An 18,157-nucleotide genomic window follows, 5' to 3' on the forward strand; every position below is an offset into this window, starting at 1 on the left:
GCCACTCAGCAGCAATTTGGTTTTGTCGATTCGCGCTCTCTTGATATTAAAACGAATAAAATTATTTCGTGAACATATGTTCAGCTGGTAAATTTTCTATTACTGAGATCTAACTCAAGAAGAGAGTGTGGGCAGCTTCTCCTGGTGATGTATACAACACCAGGAGAAGCTGGCAGTTTTGTGGCAGTTTAAACTAATGCAGTGTACGCATTGTTAACCACTCTCATGTTTGAAATCTCTCTCTTTGGAGTATTTCTAGCACATCTTCAAATTCTCCCATGTGACGGCCGCTGTAAAGATTTATAGATAAATAGATAAATTAATAAGAAGAGAACTTGTTCTTCCATCATTAAGAAGAACTACGCAGTAATGGAATATAGTGAGCAGTCTCGGTCAATTAAAAGCAGATTTTTGCGGTTCGATGCCTCGGAGCTCTGCATCGAACACTTTTATTTGAACCTGGACTGAAGCAAAGAGCGGCAGACGCAACGGAGACACGAAGTTGGGTGCTGTGAGTGGCTGCTGCACGACATCCAGAGCGGAGGGCTGGGCTGTCTGCCTCATCTTTACTGGCGCGACAGGTATGTTTGTGCTGCGTGCTGCCCTCCTCTCACCTCTCACTTCTCACTCTGCTCCCATTCCTCTGCTGCCCTGTACCCTGAGCCTGCTTCCTCTCATTCCGCACAACCTCATGCCTTGGCTCCTCGCATCTGCCGCCTTACCTCCATCTACAATGCAATGGTATCACGAACTGTGACGCCTCGTGTTTCATGCTTTACTTATCTCTATCATTTAGCATTTACTCTTTCTTATTGTTGGTGTAAAAGAAGCATTTTCATCACTAATGGTGCACGTTGCGGCCACATGACTGTTCGTCCATCATTCGGCGTTACATTTGTGAACATTTGAATTTTTGGCTTCACTGAATAAAACCAACAATGTTATTAGCTAGATAAAAAAAAAAAAAAATACTTTGCAAACGCGTTAAATGAAAACCTCTTATCCAAAGGGCTAACAACTATTGGGTATTTTCCCTGGTAAAAGCTGCCAAATGCCGCAAACGAATTCCGTCTTCCTTTACTACCTGGTTAAGTTTGAGACTAGTGTACTAATGACCTTTCGGAGGAAATTATCGTCAAACAAGGGAAGGGCTGTCTTCTGTTTTACATTTTTTTTAATTAATCTGCATGTGAAATGATTTTTGTGTCGTTTTATTCCGTTAATATGTAAAGAAGTAATCAACAACTTGGTCGTTAGCGATATACATGCTAATGGGCTTCATCAGGCCGGGTATACACTCTCCCTCCATGATCTCATGACAAAGTCCCACCAAAATTTTTCATCAGTTCTCTTAAGATCAAGATAATGGGGAATAGAAAACATGATGGACGAAGTGAGTAAGTGTGTATAAAATAAAGAGGAAATTTGTTTGATTAAGCTGGTCTTAAGTATTTAAACGGACTCGAAACTATTCGTCCGCCTTGATCTCAATACTCGGATGACTAGAACGATTACCAAGTTTCAGTATTTATTGGATAATGAGGGAGTGTACCTGCGCCACAGGAAGCACGAAGGTGACAGAAGGACACCGTGCATGCATCCTGTACTCACGCGAGTAGCTCAGGGATGCATGAACCCGCCGCCAGTGAAGGCGGCATCATACTGGCGCCATGTAGACATCGCTGATTACATTCCCTATGATTGATATAATTTTAGATAATAACCAAGAATTTGCCAACGTGCCGTAACGCGCAGTAAAATTACGAATATAAAATTCGAACAAAAATTACTCGAGAGTACATTAGCCTATTTATTAGTTTCTCGCAGAATACCTAACGACCCGACCTCTTGAGGAACACCATTTGAGAAACACTACATGTTCAGGTTTGGCCCAGCTACCTTCATGATTGGTTCGTAGAACTGCCCATTGCCTCTCCATTGTACTCGTAAGTTATCCTCGGCAGACGTTGGTGTGTGAGTGGCTAGAATATACGAACTATGACCGCTTCACTGTTCATATGTCACCAGTGTAAGCATTCCTGAAGATTCCCGCATGTAGAAAGTTTCCAGTGTTTCGTCTTCACACAAAGTCGTAATGCACACGGACGTACTATTTGCCGCTATTTGATTTTCTTTTATTATGTTTGTATTTTTGCATGAATAACTGTACACACACCTAGTGCCGCGCTCACAAATATACTTTGACGCCTCCCTCACTGTATTTTTGCATGGATAACTGTACACACACCACTAGTGCCTCACTCACAAATATACCTTGACGCCTCCCTCACTTATTAATAAGATAAACTCACGCTGCCTTCATCTCGCATGTTAGAAGAAAGAAAAATAATCCACATAATCACAGCAGGGAAAGGGAAGTGCGGTCCACATGGAGTTTTTGGGAGTACGTGCGTGTTTGTGTTCAAGCAATACTTTCCACTTGTGTCATCTCCGTCATAGTGTTGTTTTCCTCTTGTCATCCCATTTTCCTAATTTGCCCCATTTTCTCCGTTCTCCCTCCCCAACACCCCATCTGTTTGTGTGCATACGTCGTTATTTATGAAATTTATTATGAAACCCATTTCCTGAGGTATATATTTTCAAAAGCTACATTTTCTCATCAGCAGGCACTAGGAAACGAGGAGAAATGTGGTGCATTCATCTCCACGGCTGCGTCACATGTGATACCAAGCTATGAAAGGTAAGGTTTGTTGTACCTGTGTTATATTGCTCCTATAATCACATTCACTTCGCTTGTTTTTGTTCACGATTTTAAGTTCTGTTATTTTTATTTATTTATTTATTTATTTATTTATTTAATTAATTTATTTTTCAAACTGCGTCTGTTGTAATTGTGTGGATGGATGGACAGTGCGGGTGTGTATATGACGCAGTATATGTAGATGCGGATGAGTAGTGTAGACAGATGATGCGTTTGAATTACGTAGAGTAGGCATGAAAGGCCTTACGTACAGGTCAGATGTGTACGTCTTACTGATGACACTACGACACTAACGTTTCGGTCATACTGGTGTATAGGAACATGGTCATCATGACTTAGTGGCACGATTTATTCAAACCCTCAAATTATTAAATAGGTACTCCAGAAGCATAAGTAATTTGTTTCACCTCTTCAAAATCAAACGATTTTCTCTCTTGCGTATGTCCTATTCCATATTTCCTCTTCCATTCGTTTGCTTTGCCTGCTCCTTTGCTCACTATTAAACTCGTTGTTCGTCTTTATTTTCCTTACCTCGTTCACTTACCTCTTTTGAGAGAAAATTCGGTATTTTGTTGCTTCTGAAGCAGAGACTAGTCCTTCGTAGTGGTCAGTTTAGCTGTGGATACATTCCTTTCCAATTCCTTCCTTACAGGACAGTTTTCTTCGCTGACCTCGTCGTAGCTTTCTGAATACATTGTCTCATCCTTCCTCTGTCCTTAATTTTTTTTTCCAATACTTAATTTATCTGACTGATTCTTCAGTTTCATATGAACTGAATGTAAACATAGTGAGTAAAAGAAATGGTTAATAACTATAATTTGCAACAACAGTAAACAAAATTGAGTAATTTTTAAATGTCTGAAAACAGATACTAGCAATGACTCAAATAAGTGTTAAGAAAATAAATGTTAGGCAATGAACATGATTTAAGATCACATATATCAAGCAAATAATCTTTTTTTCGCAAATAATCTTTTTTCATAAAACCGCTGATGCTGAATCTCTACGCAGTAATGTGTTCGAGCATCTGAGGAAGAGAGATGTGCAAGCAACGGCAGCTACGAAATGAACATGGTGGTGAGGACAACAGTGGTCGCAGGCGGAGGAGGTACTACAAGTAGAGATGTGGAATATGAGGATACAAGACAAGTGAGTCAGTCGTCTTAGCGAGAGTGTAAGATGGAAGAAAGAAATGGACGATACCTGGTTTCGCTGTGTATGTATGTTGTATAACAAGATGACATCGAGTGAGAGAAGCGTTGATGGGAGGGAAGGGTAAACAAAAAAAAATATCTAAAATATATATCTAAAACATGTTTATTTATATATGTAGTAAAGTATTTTGTTTCCACGTCACTTTATCCATTCATTATCAATTCTTTCCCAGGTGTAATGAGGACGACGGGTAACTAACTGATTTTGTAAGGCGGTGGTGCCGCCGCCATCTACGCCTACGAAATTTCATGCTTGCGGTTAGTATCAATAGAATGAATGAAATGTCTCAAACTATTTTTAAAAAGTAGGCAATATAAAAAAAAATAAACTGTAAACTAATCGATCAATCCTAACCGTTTTGGAGAAGCTTGCACCTACATGTTCGTAAATAATGTGTGTGCGCGCGTGTGTTACATATGCAGAGGAACAAAGAGACAAGCGCTGCAGCAGGAACAATTTTTTTTTACTGATGTGGCAAGTAGTAGTAGTATTTATAAATAAATATATATAGATAGTATTGGAACACAAATAAACTTAGAATTAGAACACAAATAAACTTAGAATTAGTGTAGTTTTTCTTCATTTATCTTATTTGTATATATATATTATTATTTTATATATATAATGCGCAGATTGGCATTGTCAGTCATTTTCCTGAAAATATAATTTTTTTCCGGAATCAAATCCGCGGAAAGTCCATGAAAAAAACACCTCCTGTGACGACTGACTGCCTGCCTCTTCTGACGACTCCTAGGACCTGTGCGGTGCCAACAGCCAGCCGTGCGGATTCTGAGGCATGGACACGACACCACCACGAATATAAAGGGGGGGGGGTGCCTTTCAGTAAGATCCCTCTCCTCCCCTTCTTCCTCTGTTGACGTTTTTCCATTTTCATACGTGAACGTGATCGCATCCCCATCAAAAGTATCCGCCACCCGATTCTCCCTCCCTCATGCCTGCTGTGCCTCCATCTTCACTTTGTCTCATGTCTTCATCTTTCTTCTGCGCTTTCGCTGTTGCCCTCCATCGATCATCATCGCTCCGTCCCGCACATCCATCTCTCACCCTGTGAATAAAAAAAAAAACGAATAAAAAAAAAAAGATAGAGGCCTATATATAATCTGAGGATATATATAAAAAAAATATATAATCGATATATTCGATTATGAGGATTTTATGAAATACAAACCCTATGAGAGACATCGTATTTTGTTGCAATATCTCCTGAACGTGAGAGAGACTGTCCCTTACTTCATTTATAGACCCCTTCATTTATAGAGAAAAAACTCAAGCAAGGCCCATCATTCATTGCTAAGTTTCTCATTAAGAATTACTTTCTCATTAAGAAGTATTATTTATTATATATATAAAAAATGTACTACTATTAATGGCGAAGCTGGCAAGAGCCGAACAGACATTCGAGCACTACCAAACTTAACACACACCCCGGCTTTTATAAGTATCGCCCTCTGCAATCTCTACTCTTACATCTATCCCAAGAAGGCAGCCCTCATACAATCTCACAACCTTCACGTACCCACCACTACCCTCGGTACCTCCGTCCTCGTCCACCGCTGTCATCACCAGGCACTTGCATATATAGGTGTCCTCTTCCAACTGCCACCGCCACAGCTGCCGCCACTGAACCACACGCTCGAGTAGGTCACGAAACTTGTGTGAGACGGGTTCATTCGGTATTACGTGACCTATTTAAAAAGGAGGGAATGGTTATTTAAACAAACCTGTTCGATACGTTACTAATTGTTTCAAGTGGTTTAAAAAAAAAAAATTCTTGCGGTCAATTCTTGAGTTCCCCCAACCAATGAATTTCCGATACGTCTTTTTTATCTGGTGGTATTTATATACAAATAGCACCACCGATCAGCGGTACCAGCGTTGAATATCCCGGTTTATCACTGAATCGTTTGTTCAGCCAAACAATCATGCAATTTCATTGTACTTTTAAGGAACCTTTAATCAATGTCCATTTCAGTTATGTGAACTACATATATAGATATAGAAGAGGCTGACAGAGGGCGAAAAGGCCTATATCTATCTATACATTTTCTTTATAAAATTCCTTTCTTAAATTCAAGTGATTTCCTATTAACTCTAAGCTCCTATCTTATCAAATGTTTCGCTCAGCCTCCTACCTATCAGACTCCGTTTTATGCCTAAGCTTCTTCCTAACTCCAAACTCCCTCCCCTTTACTCAGACCTCCCCGTGACTCCAAGCAATTCTAAAGACTTATGGATGAAAACTCTCCGATCTCTGCTTCTACACAAACAAACGTCTACTACTGTTATACACACTCTGTTCCTTCCACTTGCATCTCACAAAGAATGTTGCTATGAAACCTTCACTCTCCACTGTACCTTCATCCTCACCCGCCGGCGTCCTCTCCACCAGCTACTTGAACATACAAGCGTCTTCCTCCACAGCTGTCCGTCCACTGCCCTCGCTGCCTCTTCACTGCCACTCGAATCCACTGTCTCGAAGTTCTGTAAAACTGGTTTATTGTGTCCAGAGTACCAATTAAAAAAAGACAGTGAACAGAGGTTTTATGACTTAAGACAAACCTGCTTGACATGTTGCTAATGCTTTGTCATGTTCGTTGCAAGTCACTTTTGTTGATTTTCATAGTTACACGAGAGCATCGTGTTTATCATTGTTTGAAAGCATAATGTTAATCCGGACTTGAACATTAGACTCGTTTTGTATTTTTCTGGGTTGTGTTTATTCTTCATTTTTTTTTCTAATTCATCCTCATATTAATATCTATTTACGTCTGTTGGCATTTAAAGTGATTGCATATTTTATTCTCACTTTTTCCTTATGTATCTTACTGCATTTAATTTTGTGAGCTTAATTAAACAAGTAATAAAGGGAGTAAAAGAAGAGTTGTTCCCTGTTTCGCTATTCAGACAACACACACATGTACGAAGTATTAAAGAGAACACCGACTATGAAGATTGAATTACTAATACAAAAAAAAAAAAAATAGAAACAGCAATTGTGGCAGACACAGACAGGTGGTGCGGTGCCGGAAACAGGAACAAAATGGGTACTCTGCGTGGCATTACATACCACTAGATGCCACTACTAAAGGTTTGAGGTTCCGACGTTTAGTTATGATTAAAAAAAACAAAAAAACTATAGGAACCTTCAGTAGTTTTGGCAGCTTCAGGGCAGACACAAGACTGTATTTTAAGGACAGAGCGTGTCTTTGAAAGATCATGAGGGTGGAATAGATTCATGTAACAGCTCTTGTACAAAGTTTTGATAGGCTATACACACACACACACACACACACACACACACACACACACACAGAGAGAGAGAGAGAGAGAGAGAGAGAGAGAGAGAGAGAGAGAGAGAGAGAGAGAGAGAGAGAGAGAGAGAGAATATACGAGGAAAGGTGGAACAAATTAATAATGATGACAAATCAACGAAAGGGATTTGAGCCGCAAATAATAAAGAATAACTTTTTTGAAGAAGGAAAAATGTGATGAAAAAAAAGGAACAGCCTTCACACACACACGCATCCATCACCATTTGTGACACGCATACACGAGAGCTACAGTGATTCTCGCCGAAGGTAAACTGGTTCTCCGAAGTCAGTGAGAGGCAGCTTTGAAGAGGCGCCAGGCATCCCACGACTTCCTGATTGTTGCTTTCATGCGTTATTGTTATCGTCATCATCATCATTATTCTGCTACAGTCCATTGTGTACATCTACGAGAACACCACCACCACCACTACCACCTCCACCACCACCAACAACAACAACAAGACAGCTGCTACTATACAACAACAGCAGCAGCAACAGTAGCAACAACAACAACATCAACAACAACAATACTACTCATACTACTACAACTACTTCTACTACTACTACTTTTACCACTACTATTACTACTACTACTACTACTACCACTACTACTACTACTACTACTATTACTACAACTACCACTATTACTACGTACTACTGCTGCTGCTGCTGCTACTACTACTACCACTTCGTACTTCTACTATGATTGCAACTGCTGTAACCTTTCTAAGAACACACACACACACACACACACAGTAATTTCCCTGGACTCCCTCCTTACCGAGGGTCGCGTGAGAGGCACAGGCCGCCGCGCGTCAGGCTTTCACTCCCCACTTGGCTGCTGCTGCTGCTGCTGCCGGTGTCTTGGGAGAACGCTGGGAAACATCACTCCGATTGCATGTTTCATAGTTGTTATTGTTGTTGTTGTTATTATTATTATTATTATTATTATTATTATTATTATTATTATTATTATTATTATTATTATTATTATTATTTTCAACATGATTATCTCCTTTATAGATTATTTGACAAGAACAACAACAAAAACAACAACAAACTAAACGAATCTAGAAATTTACTTTGAGGGGAATTCAACGCAGCGTGAAGTCATTATCTGTACTTGGCACTTTATACACACACACACACACACACACACACACACACACACACACACACACTTAGTAAACTCGTATAGCTTCTTTACACTCCTACTCTCCCTGTGTGTGTGTGTGTGTGTGTGTGTGTGTGTGTGTGTGTGTGTGTGTGTGTGTGTTCCCACCAGCCCACCCGCCTCCGTGCTCACAGCTCTCGTTATGTGGATCACCGCGCACCTCAAACTAAGTGTAACAATGAATATGCAATGACCTAACTAATTAAAATGCATCGCTTACCGCGCCTTAGAGCCCATTACCAGAACCCAAATGGCCGTGCGGACTCCGGTAATGCTTATGTGTGTTATTTCTCGACGTGAAGGATGGAGGTGGCGGCGGAGGTTGGGGCGTGGAGGCGGGAGGGGCGAGGGGCGAAGGGCAATACGTCATACTGTACACGTCCTACACAGTCCCGCACCTCTCTCATACTGTAATTTGCCTCTCCCTTTTCCTTCCTCCCTCACCGTCTACCTACTACCTCTCTCCTTCTCTCTCTCTCTCTCTCTCTCTCTCTCTCTCTCTCTCTCTCTCTCTCTCTCTCTCTCTCTCTCTCTCTCTCTCTCTCTCCTACCCTCCAGTCTCCATTCGTAGCCCTATCGTGTGACTCTCTCCTTCTCTCTCTCTCTCTCTCTCTCTCTCTCTCTCTCTCTCTCTCTCTTTCTCTCTCTCTCTGTATTGTTCTGTATATCAGTTTATCTTTTTATCAAGCTGTTGTTTTGCGTGGGTACGTATATCAGTTTCATAAGTACGACTCTCTCTCTCTCTCTCTCTCTCTCTCTCTCTCTCCCCTAGTCGTCAGTCGTGCCCACTTGTACTTTCATCCTTCTTTTCCTCTTCCTTCTTGGTGCATCCCTCGCCTGCCTGACCTCCTCTCCTTAACCTCCCTTGCCCTGCCCTGACTACCGTCTCTACGTCTTTTCAGACCTCCTCCGCCTTCACCTTCCTTTCCACTTCCCAGTTTGGTTTCTTCCGCGTCCGTGATATTCTTTCCTCATCCGTTAATGTGTTTTATTTTCCGTTTCGGCAGGGAGCGTGATTGCCTTGTGTCTTTCATCCTTTGGTGTTTTCCCTCCTGGCTCGATTAATCTCACCTGACAAAATTAACTTCCTTCCCTCGCCCTCCCGTGGTTCCTTCGCACCTCAGCTGGCAAGGAAAATATTAAAATGATGAAAGAGTTGATGATGGTCTATTCTCTCTCTCTCTCTCTCTCTCTCTCTCTCTCTCTCTCTCTCTCTCTCTCTCTCTCTCTCTCTCTCTCTCTCTCTCTCTCTCTCTCTCTCTCTCTCTCTCTCTCTCCGTCAGCGTACGTATTACTTGCACCTTCTTTCCACGAACCATGAATAAATTGTCAATTCCAGTTTGTTCAGGTGTGTCTGTCCTTCCTCTCTCTCTCTCTCTCTCTCTCTCTCTCTCTCTCTCTCTCTCTCTCTCTCTCTCTCATTCTTCTTTTTATTTTTTCATCCCATAAGGATGAGGGAAATAGTAATGATAATAATAATAATGATAATAATAATGATAATAATAATAATAATAATAATAATAATAATAATAATAATAATAATAATAATAATAATAATAATAATAATAATAATAAAAATGAAAAAAAAAATAATAACAATAACAATAATGGGATGCACCCAAGCAAGGAAAGAAAAAAAAATGAGAGATGAAGGAGAGAGATAGCAGGAGAAAGGGTAGGAAGAGAGGAAAGAGGAGGAAGAGGAGGAAGAGTGTGCGTGAGATCATAAATCATTGTGTGGTGATGAGTGGTGTAAAGCTGTAAATTACTCGTGTGGTTGGTCTTGGTGTTGATGGCTGTTGTGTTTGTTGCTGTTGTTGTTGTTGTTGTTGTTGACGTTGTTGCTGTTGTTGACGCTGGGTAAGTGGTGGTGGTGAAGGTGGTGTTGGTGGTTGTTGGTGGTGATGATAGTGCGTGTGTAGTGATACGAGTAGTGGTGATGGTGGTGACTAAGTGTAATACTAGTTTTGTTGCTGCTTGTGATGACGGTATGTATAAGGTCACATGGCAGTTTTTATGTTCCCAGAGAGCAATACCTCTCCCACCAAGAAACTACTATGAGCCAGGAATGAGCTCGCTATATCTTTAGAAGAAGCAGAGCACTGTACTCGTATCACAAAGCCACACACCTGACGCTAATGGGCCTTCTGCTAGAGATGTAATTGTGAATGTGGCAGTGGTATTGGTGGTGGTGGTGGTGGTGGTGGTCATGCTAATGGTGACAGTAATGAGATGACTGATGGGAGTTTTGCATCTAAAGGAGAAAAGTTCAAGGTTATGAAGGAAATTCAAGAGAAGTCACGGGGCAATTTACGGTGAAAGTCCGAGAGATTCGCCAAGCTGTGATCCTCGAGGTTTGTCTGGCACATTATGCAAGGAAATGCAAGAGATAAATCATGACCTCCACATCCCTACCACATCATGATTCATATCCCTCCACTGACTTATCACATCACATCACCACACCCTCACTGCATCACGTCAGGCATTTCTCCGTCGCCCACTCCACCACCTTTCTCATCGTGCACGTAACTACTACACTAATCCGTGTCCATGCTGTCTGACGCTAATCATCACCATTCTCACAAAACCATGGCCGGAAATACCATAACTGCAAACACAACTATAACTACCGTCCTCTGGTTCTTTCAATCACCATCACTGCCAGCTCCTAAACCACAATAACAACAGCCAATTAAAACTTTATTGACACGATAACGATCACATGAACAACAAAGATGCAACAACGTAAGAATGAAAAAAATATGCTTCTTAGATTTATCTTAGAAAAAAATGACATTTCTTTCTGAACCATTAACAATTATTCAATCAGGCTAAGTGCCGACCATTATTATCCCCTACAGATCTTCTTTACTCCTGTATGGGTTACGTCTTCCACATATGGGGCGATTCTGCATATAGACTGATGCATATACGGACGTACGGTGAAAGAGTATGTGAATTACTAAGTTTCCTTTCACCGGTTCAGATTTCTTGATTCGAGCTGCCTTCCTTTGTACAAGCTACTTACTTGGCGGTTTGTGGATATGTACTTCGATACTGATTCAGCTTTGCCTCAGGAGAAAACTCAATTTAAGCCCTACAGCTTAGAAAAAAAAAATATATGAATATAGCGTTGGAAAAGGAGTACTCTTGAAATAGCACTTGTATGAGTAATAACAAGAGACCGAATGTAGCTTGGACTTCCATTTCAAGCTGCAATCCTCAAACTGCAAGAATTCGATAACGAGATAACTACGTGTTAACATTCTCTTGAGTATTCGGTTACAAGTGTGAGGGTGTACAGCAAAAAAATTACACATTCTCAGTAGCATGAATTATTTTCCACATATCATCATAGCGTGTTAATCGGCTTGAAGATCGGATTGTGAGTGTGTTTTCTTTTCATCATCCTTTTGTTTGTATTACTGTTTAGTTGTTACGACTGTTTTCGTTGTTCGCTACTGTTGGTACTTACAACAGCTGTATCAACTGACCAGCAAATGCAATCTAATCAGAAGAATGAAAAATATGATGTTAGATGCTGTACTTTTCTACACGAAGAACCGCGTTATGTAAAGGACATATCAAATGGATGCGAGTATCTGAGGTCTGTATAGAGACAAACACCAGCCGTTTCGTGATTGAACAAGCGATGGAGATGTGTCGCGTTTCAGACATCGGTGATGATACGACCTCGGTCATAAGTAACATGTTTTCGCGAACGAAAGTGATACTGATACTGTCACTTCATTCTGCATATAAGCGCTGACTAATTTATTGTATTTTTGTACCAATCTTGATTTATGGCACAAGTTTGCCAAGTTACCTAAAATTATTACATATTAAAGTTCCCAATAATTCCTGCTTTCTACTTCCTGTTTTGCTTACCTAATTTCTAACGAAAGTATCGTCCTTGCCGGTGCTTACAACACCGTCACGTGTCAGAGTGCTTCCATCGAGACTCTGGTCGGCGTGACCGCAGAAGCCACAACATGACTCAAGGAACACACGTTGAGACTGGAGGTGTGAGTACCCACAGTGATCGACGCCATCACGTACTGCAACGATTCAGATTATTGTTGTTGCCAGGTAATATTTCCCCTGCCAATAATGTTGTCAACTTTGGTTACTACGTATAATTCATGATACAAAAATATACACCGTAATAAAGAGGAAATATCTTTTTTTTTTTTTTCTTAGAAACACTAATTTTTACACATGCAGTTAACGAAATCGAGGGTGAGAGTGCTCTCAGTCTCATCGGTCCACTACACTATTATCCTTCATAAAATCTCGTAATGAATATTTTTTTGTAAGGTCGGCGACACTGGTCAAGGGAAGCAAAAGTTCGAAAAAAAATGCCCAGTAAAGTGCCAATCCACAAAGCGAGATCAGAAAGAATAGTTAAAAAATGGAGGATAAGTGTCTTGAAACTTCCCTCTTGAAAGAGTTCAAGTCATAGGAGGGAGAAAATACAGAAGCAGGCAGGGAGTTCCACAATTTACCAGAAAAAGGGATGAATGGTTGAGAATACTGGTTAACTCTTGCATTACAGAGGTGGACATAATAAGGATGAGAAAAAGCAGAAAGTCATATGCAGCAAGCCCGCGGAAGGAGGGGAGTCATGCAGTTAACAAGATCAAGGAGCAGTTAGCGTGAAAACAGCTGTAGGAGATAGCAAGATATGCAACATTGCGGCGATGAGAGAGAGGCTGAAGACAGTCAACTGAGACATTCATGATCAACTCCCGTGACTCAGGAGATTCAGCATTTACTGTGTTCGTGGCAAGGAGCGGATTTTACAACAACAACAACAACAACAACAACAACAACAACAACAACAACAACAACAATAATAATAATAATAACAATAATAATAATAACGATAATAATAATAACAATAACATCAACAACAATAATGATACCAGTAACAAGAACGTAGTAACAATCATAGGATCTAACACTGATCAATGGCAATATTCCCATGAATGGTCCACGGCAAGAAGCAGCGGTCACACTGTATCCTTATCCTGCTGCTTCACCTTCCCTCTTGACCTCGCGGCCTCTTACCCTCCACCTCTGGCTCCTCCCGCACTCCACCGCCACCTTCCCGCACTTACCTAACCCTTTGCAGTGTCCCTTCTGACCCTCCACTCCCGTCCTCCCACATCCACCCATTCATCACCAAAATGGGTCCTTTGTAATTTCTAAATACACACGGAAGTAACAAGTCTGTGCAGGAGGTTCTCTTAACCTTGGCTAACCTTTCTTGAGTGCTTTGGACTTCTGCACCTGCGCCTGGCCTACATGGGCGGAGGGCTGTCACGGCTGCCTTCGTGGACTCTCGATCTCAAGTGGCCCGGTGCCCTCACCTAACCCCTCATGAATTCATTAGGTCTTGTCGGTTGTGTTCGGTGGAGGTAACACGCCATGGCCTGGGCGGTACAAGCGGTGCCGCGGACAAGCGATATTCGTACAATGCATGGGACTAAAGAAGCTGAAGGTAAAGGGAGCGTCGGGAGGTTCGCAACTAGCATGGCGAAAAAAATGGCATAATGGGAGGACGACTGTGAGAAAACGACTTGCAGAGACAGGTGTTGGCGGTGCTGGTGATGGAGGGAGGGAAGGGGGGGGAAAAATGGTGGAGGGCAAATGAAAAAAAAAAGAGAACAGCGAAGGGATTGTATTGTGAAATGATCTAAGAGACAGAGTTTGTTGAGTGGACGTGTGAGGCTCGCCTTCAGAACACCTCTTTGCCCTCCATCACCACCAGACCCACTACCTTCCCGCGCCGCATATGGAGAAAATTAGCCTCCCTCGTCACATTCTCCCAGCTACTACCCGCACCATCACCATCACCGCTGCGCCCTTTGCTGTCTCATTAAGGAGAGCGGGACATAAATTTCGCACTAAGCATGAAGGAACAGCGGCCCTTTATTATCCAGCCACCCACTCGACCTCGACCACACTGACAGGATGCATTACTTCTCCAACACCGCTCCTCTGCACGCAAGATGTACGGCGAGGCATACTGCCCTCCTAAACTTTACGATGAAAGAAACAGAACTGAAAACGTCATTGTTATGCACGTGGAAAGATATTGTGGGTTTTGCGCAATCAATTTATTTCTTGTTGATGTTATTGCAAAGTGAATGAGATCAGATGCTATGAAAGGCAAAGCGACAGACTTTCCTTGCTGCAATAGAGGTCACTATCTCCTACAGGGCACTACCACCACCACCACCACCACCACCACCACCACCAACACCACCACCACCACCACCTGGCCGTTTTTCTAATGATCTAGTGAGGAGCTGCTCGCGTTACTAATATGAATAGCCTCAAGACCACAACACCCGCCTTTCTCTCTGCCCGGTAAAAGTTAAATTTGTTGACGGGACTCATGCAACATGCGAAGATTCTTTACATGTTCGCAAGAGTGCTGAAAATATACGAGATAAATACTAAAAAATATTCCAACAGAGTGAGTGAAATGAACCAGAAGCCATCAGAGATCATATGGCACCTTGTTGAGTGAGGAGTGTACGTGCGTGTGCCACAGAACATGGGCGGGTGGTGTGGAATCGAGTGATGATACAGAATGGGATTTCCTCTAGTAGAAAAGTGGTTGTTAAAAGTATCATATAATTCAGCATGAAACTAAATATACTGTTTTGTTCAATACAACACAGAAACAAAGTAATCCGTATTTTGCTCTAGAGAGAGAGAGAGAGAGAGAGAGAGAGAGAGAGAGAGAGAGAGAGAGAGAGAGAGAGAGAGAGAGAGAGAGAGAGTAAAATAGTTCCTGATTCTTCAAAAGCAAAACACTTCTAAATACATCACCTCACATTAACACTTTCATCGGAATCATTCACGCTTCTCCTGGCTGCTGCTTGTGGCGCACCGACTCCTCTGCTTCCTGTCGCTTGCCAGCAGTGCACTCCTTTACCCTCTGAACTGCAAGGATTACAAGAAGCAGCAACTAGGTTTGACTCCACAATTATTCACTATTTTTTTTCACTCACTCAATTCCTTACACGTCTTCTCTTCTTCTTCTTCTCTCTCTCTCTCTCTCTCTCTCTCTCTCTCTCTCTCTCTCTCTCTCTCTCTCTCTCTCTCTCTCTCTCTCTCTCTCTCTCTCTCTCTCTCTCTCTCTCTCTCTCTGTCTGGGAAAGGTTTGGTTCAAATGTTTTTAGGTGTTCCCATTATCATGATGAAAACGACAACTCGTACTCTCTACAAAATAAATGTTAAATAATCACAGCACAATGAAGTTGGTATTTGCATGATGTACTATCACACACGAGATTTAAAAGTTAAGAATTAGTGTACTTTTCATTATCGAAAACATATATGAACCTTAAAATACATTATGTACGCAGCGCCGTGTCTTCACTGCGGGATATATTGACCTTCCATCATGTATCTCAACGAGTGTCAGCGTCCGCAGTCACCTGTAAAGCGCCTCGTCACCACCGACACACTTCACAACACTCGCACACCTTGCACGCCCCTCCACCCTGAGCACCAGGCACCCGTGCACCCTCAACACCCACCTTGTTGGAACACACACACACACTGCGCCCTACCGCACACACCTGGGCACGTGGTAGTCTTGGGGAGATGTCATGTAACATTTGGACGGTCTTTAGTGCTTTCCTTTCATCGTACATCCTGTAGTCTACCAATACTCTTTTTACAGATACCCGATAGAGAGTTGGCAGGTCAAAGCACTTAAATGAAAGGGAAATCTTTAAACACAGCGGTGAGAATGTAAACTTGAATTTCGTCCACGATCATACACCTCAGTGAAGCAAAACGGAGTCTGTCATTGAAAGCAAACACTCCATGATATTAAGACCTTCATTTTATTCTTAAATGTTTTTGTGCTCTCATAAAGGTTATTTTTAAAGGTTGTAAAAGGTGATTAGTAGTAGTATTCAAGTATAACTGCAATTAGAATCATGAAAAAAAAATTAGAAAATCCCCGTAACTTCCACCACAGTCTGTTAAATGTAAAGATAAAACAGTGAGACATTCAAGAACAGGGACCTAGATATAACTCAGCGCCATTACTGCAGTGTTGGCTTAGTCTGTGTTACCTTGTTTCGCCTCACCCGTTTAGTGCCTCGGCCGCGTCTATAACCTGGCCACCGATGCCCTCGCTCGTGTAGTCTCCCTCGTGTAGCTTCGCTCTAATTGCCACCCACAGAGGATGAGGGCATTTGTAGACTTGCGTGTACTCCGGAATTTACGACCTGTGTACACTACTGTGGCGGTGGATCATTTCGACAGCGGTACATATTCACAACAGCACCCGGGAGCGTGGGGGCAGCGGAGCCTACATGTGCTCATCTACATAAATCTAGCAGTGTTCCATTTCTCCCTGGGTGGCGCACGGTGGCACGGGCTCCACCACCACCACCACTTCGCCGCCATTACCTTCTCTTCCCCCTCTTTTTGGGCGCACTCCACACGATGAAACACTGCCATTGTGGTCTCGCTGGCCTCAGAAATAGTGGTGGTGGCTTGCTGGATAAGGTAATGTGTGTGTGTGAGAGAGAGAGAGAGAGAGAGAGAGAGAGAGAGAGAGAGAGAGAGAGAGAGAGAGAGAGAGAGAGAGAGAGAGAGAGAGAGAGAGAGAGAGAGAGAGAGAGAGAGAGAGAGAGAGAGAGAGAGAGAGAGAGAGAGAGAGAGAGAGAGCTGACACGCGGACACATATACAATTAGTGAAAAACAATTAATAAAAAAAAATAGCGACGTGATTAAAATGTAAGATGTAAAAATCCGTCAATGCTTGAAGTAACGGATACTATAGCAGCATTCATGTTTAATGGTCAGATAAAGGAGAGGAATATGAAGCTTTCACGTTAAATAAAAATAAGAAGAGAAAGAGAAAAGTCCGCAAGAGTGTCTAGTGTCCTACGTCCCCCCCATGAAGGCCGTGGTCCCTTCCCCCGATGTGACCTCCCCTTCCCAGCGTGACCTCAGCCTGCCGCTGGAGGAGGTGCATTACTGCCTGCGAGCCCCTCAATGCACCGCCTCGACGCCCTGCCTCCCACGGCTCTCCATCAGCTCGGCAAAGACAGCTCCGTTGAGTAATTAGACTCTGACTAACGTGCGACGACCCGCGGGTCGAAAGGTACACAGTCCGTCTCTCTCTCTCTCTCTCTCTCTCTCTCTCTCTCTCTCTCTCTCTCTCTCTCTCTCTCTCATACACACACATGTAAAATATTACTTTAAGTTGATTGAGCTAGTCTACATTATTAAAGCAAATCGAATGCTGAAAATATCATGATATAGAAAATAAATAAATAATTAAACATATGTTCATGAGTACATTTAAATCAACTAGCTTCTTTCGACGTAATTATGACAAAAAATCTCTTATGGCACAACCAACTGTAAACATACATGAACTGGCAAATGTATATTAAACATTAACAAAGAAATAAACAAATCACACGCAGTATGGTGAAGATGTGAGTATTTCTTAATTATCACAAGAAGAATAAGAATAAGAAGAAGAATAAGAATAATAATAATAATAATAATAATAATAATAATAATAATAAGAAGAATAATAAGAAAAGTACAAGAAAAGAAGCAAAAACAGAAAAGAAAACAAATACATAAACATAATCACCCCCCAATAAAAAAAAACCTTTTGTTAACAGCAGTAAAGCCTTTCCTCCATCTTAGCGGCGTCAC

The 18,157-nt window shown here is 41.9% G+C and overlaps 2 long non-coding RNA genes across 5 annotated transcripts in view; one reads left to right on the top strand and one right to left on the bottom strand.

Annotated features, from left to right (window-relative positions):
- The first annotated feature begins 429 nt into the window (after positions 1-429).
- LOC135107968 (uncharacterized) lies at positions 430-4,831 on the top strand. 4 transcript variants are annotated; one of them, XR_010272081.1, is made up of 5 exons: positions 430-581; positions 2,625-2,701; positions 3,734-3,938; positions 4,110-4,194; positions 4,692-4,831. It is a non-coding gene; the product is annotated as an uncharacterized LOC135107968 (long non-coding RNA). The 4 variants fall into 4 exon arrangements; XR_010272075.1 differs by having other exon boundaries at positions 3,734-3,871; XR_010272080.1 differs by lacking the exon at positions 4,692-4,831 and having other exon boundaries at positions 4,110-4,284.
- The window catches only part of LOC135107963 (uncharacterized), a 55,993-nt gene continuing 42,661 nt past the window's right edge, over positions 4,826-18,157 (bottom strand). Inside the window, exons 3-6 of the long non-coding RNA XR_010272073.1 lie at positions 8,051-8,144; positions 6,314-6,439; positions 5,475-5,643; positions 4,826-5,003 (exon numbers count right to left, since the gene is read on the bottom strand). This is a non-coding gene — a long non-coding RNA (uncharacterized LOC135107963). The remainder of the gene's footprint in view (positions 5,004-5,474; positions 5,644-6,313; positions 6,440-8,050; positions 8,145-18,157) is intronic.

The sequence above is a fragment of the Scylla paramamosain genome, chromosome 2 (assembly GCF_035594125.1).
Source record: "Scylla paramamosain isolate STU-SP2022 chromosome 2, ASM3559412v1, whole genome shotgun sequence".
Taxonomy (NCBI): Eukaryota; Metazoa; Arthropoda; class Malacostraca; order Decapoda; family Portunidae; genus Scylla; species Scylla paramamosain.